This window comes from Teleopsis dalmanni, chromosome X (assembly GCF_002237135.1).
Source record: "Teleopsis dalmanni isolate 2A chromosome X, ASM223713v2, whole genome shotgun sequence".
NCBI classification, from domain to species: Eukaryota; Metazoa; Arthropoda; class Insecta; order Diptera; family Diopsidae; genus Teleopsis; species Teleopsis dalmanni.
The window spans coordinates 102022269-102025420 of NC_051848.1; the positions used below are offsets into that span (position 1 = coordinate 102022269).

The 3152-nt window shown below is 28.2% G+C and overlaps 1 protein-coding gene across 1 annotated transcript in view; it reads right to left on the reverse strand.

The window, feature by feature from the left end:
* The window catches only part of LOC119688871 (putative amidohydrolase YtcJ), a 5945-nt gene that overhangs the window by 1409 nt on the left and 1384 nt on the right, over positions 1-3152 (reverse strand). The gene's annotated exons all lie outside the window — the stretch shown is intronic.

The window sequence follows — 3152 nt, forward strand, 5'->3', positions numbered from 1 at the left end:
GAGTTTTGAGAAACTTGTTGAAAATCACAAATTCGGTGGTTTTACGATCGTACATGTTAAAATATGCAAAATATAAGAGTTTTGAGAAACTTATTGAAAATCACAAATTCGATGGTTTTACGATCGCACATGTTAAAATATGCAAAATATAAGAGTTTTGAGAAACTTATTGAAAATCACAAATTCGATGGTTTCACGATCGTACATGTTAAAATATGCAAAATATAAGAGTTTTGAGAATCTTACTGAAAATCACAAATTCGATGGTTTTACGATCGCACATGTTAAAATATGCAAAATATAATAGTTTTGAGAAACTTGTTGAAAATCACAAATTCGGTGGTTTTACGATCGTACATGTTAAAATGTGTAAAATATAAGAGTTTTGAGAAACTTACTGAAAATCGGAAATTCGATGGTTTTACGATCGTACATGTTAAAATATGCAAAATATAATAGTTTTGAGAAACTTATTGAAAATCACAAATTTGATGGTTTTACGATCGCACATGTTAAAATATGCAAAATATAAGAGTTTTGAGAAACCTACTGAAAATCACAAATTCGATGGTTTTACGATCGTACATGTTAAAATATGCAAAATATAAGAGTTATGAGAAACTTGCTTAAAGTCACATATTCCATGGTTTTACGATCGTACATGTTAAAATGTGCAAAATATTAGAGTTTTGAGAAACTTGTTGAAAATCACAAATTCGATGGTTTTACGATCGTACATGTTAAAATATGCAAAATATAGGAGTTTTGAGAAACTTATTGAAAATCACAAATTCGATGGTTTTACGATCGTACATGTTAAAATATGCAAAATATAAGAGTTTTGAGAAACTTACTGAAAATTCACAAATTCGATGGTTTTACGAACGCACATGTTAAAATATGCAAAATATTAGAGTTTTGAAAAACTTATTGAAAATCACAAATTCGATGGTTTTACGATCGCACAAAATTTTAGAGTTTTGAGAAACTTATTGAAAATCACAAATTCGATGGTTTTACGATCGTACATGTTAAAATGTGTAAAATATTAGAGTTTTTAGAAATTTGCTTAAAGTCACTAATTCGATGGTTTTACGATCGCACATGTTAAAATATGCAAAATAATAGAGTTTTGAGAAACTTATTGAAAATCACAAATTCGATGGTTTTACGATCGTACATGTTATAATATGCAAAATATTAGAGTTTTGAGAAACTTATTGAAAATCACAAATTCGATGCTTTCACGATCGTACATGTTAAAATGTGTAAAATGTAAAAGTTTTGAGAAACTTACTGAAAATCACAAATTCGATGGTTTTACGATCGTACATGTTAAAATATGCAAAATATAAGAGTTTTGAGCAATTTACTTAAAGTCACAAATTCGATGGTTTTGCGAACGTACATGTTAAAATGTGCAAAATATAAGAGTTTTGAGCAATTTACTTAAAGTCACAAATTCGATGGTTTTGCGAGCGTACATGTTAAAATGTGCAAAATATAAGAGTTTTGAGAAATTTGCTTAAAGTTACAAATACGATGGTTTTACGATCGCACATGTTAAAATATGCAAAATATTAGAGTTTTGAGAAACTTATTGAAAATCACAAATTCGATGGTTTTACGATCGCACATGTTGAAATATGCAAAATATTAGAGTTTTGAGAAACTTATTGAAAATCACATATTCGATGGTTTTACGATCGTACATATTAAAATATGCAAAATATAAGAGTTTTGAGCAATTTACTTAGTCACAAATTCGATGGTTTTGCGAGCGTACATGTTAAAATGTGCAAAATATAAGAGTTTTGAGAAATTTGCTTAAAGTCACAAATTCGATGGTTTTACGATCGCACATGTTAAAATATGCAAAATATTAGAGTTTTGAGAAACTTATTGAAAATCACAAATTCGATGGTTTCACGATCGTACATGTTAAAATGTGTAAAAGGTAAAAGTTTTGAGAAACTTACTGAAAATCACAAATTCGATGGTTTTACGATCGCACATGTTAAAATATGCAAAATATTAGAGTTTTGAGAAACTTATTGAAAAAATCACAAATTCGATGGTTTTACGATCGTACATGTTAAAATGTGTAAAATATTAGAGTTTTTAGAAATTTGCTTAAAGTCACTAATTCGATGGTTTTACGATCGCACATGTTAAAATATGCAAAATAATAGAGTTTTGAGAAACTTATTGAAAATCACAAATTCGATGGTTTTACGATCGTACATGTTATAATATGCAAAATATTAGAGTTTTGAGAAACTTATTGAAAATCACAAATTCGATGCTTTCACGATCGTACATGTTAAAATGTGTAAAATGTAAAAGTTTTGAGAAACTTACTGAAAATCACAAATTCGATGGTTTTACGATCGTACATGTTAAAATATGCAAAATATAAGAGTTTTGAGCAATTTACTTAAAGTCACAAATTCGATGGTTTTGCGAACGTACATGTTAAAATGTGCAAAATATAAGAGTTATAGAAACTTACTGAAAATCACAAATTCGATGATTTTACGAGCGCACATGTTAAAATATGCAAAATATAAGAGTTTTGAGAAACTTACTGAAAATCACAAATTCGATGGTTTTACGATCGCACATGTTAAAATATGCAAAATATTAGAGTTTTGAGAAACTCATTGAAAATCACAAATTCGATGGTTTTACGATCGTATATGTTAAAATGTGTAAAATATAAGTTTTTAGAAACTTACTGAAAATCACAAATTCGATAGTTTTACGATCGCACATGTTAAAATATGCAAAATATAGAGTTTGAGAAACTTATTGAAAATCACAAATTCGATGGTTTTACGATCGTACATGTTAAAATATGCAAAATATTAGAGTTTTGAGCAATTTACTTAAAGTCACAAATTCGATGGTTTTGCGAACGTACATGTTAAAATGTGCAAAATATAAGAGTTTTGAGCAATTTACTTAAAGTCACAAATTCGATGGTTTTGCGAGCGTACATGTTAAAATGTGCAAAATATAAGAGTTTTGAGAAATTTGCTTAAAGTTACAAATACGATGGTTTTACGATCGCACATGTTAAAATATGCAAAATATTAGAGTTTTGAGAAACTTATTGAAAATCACAAATTCGATGGTTTTACGATCGCACA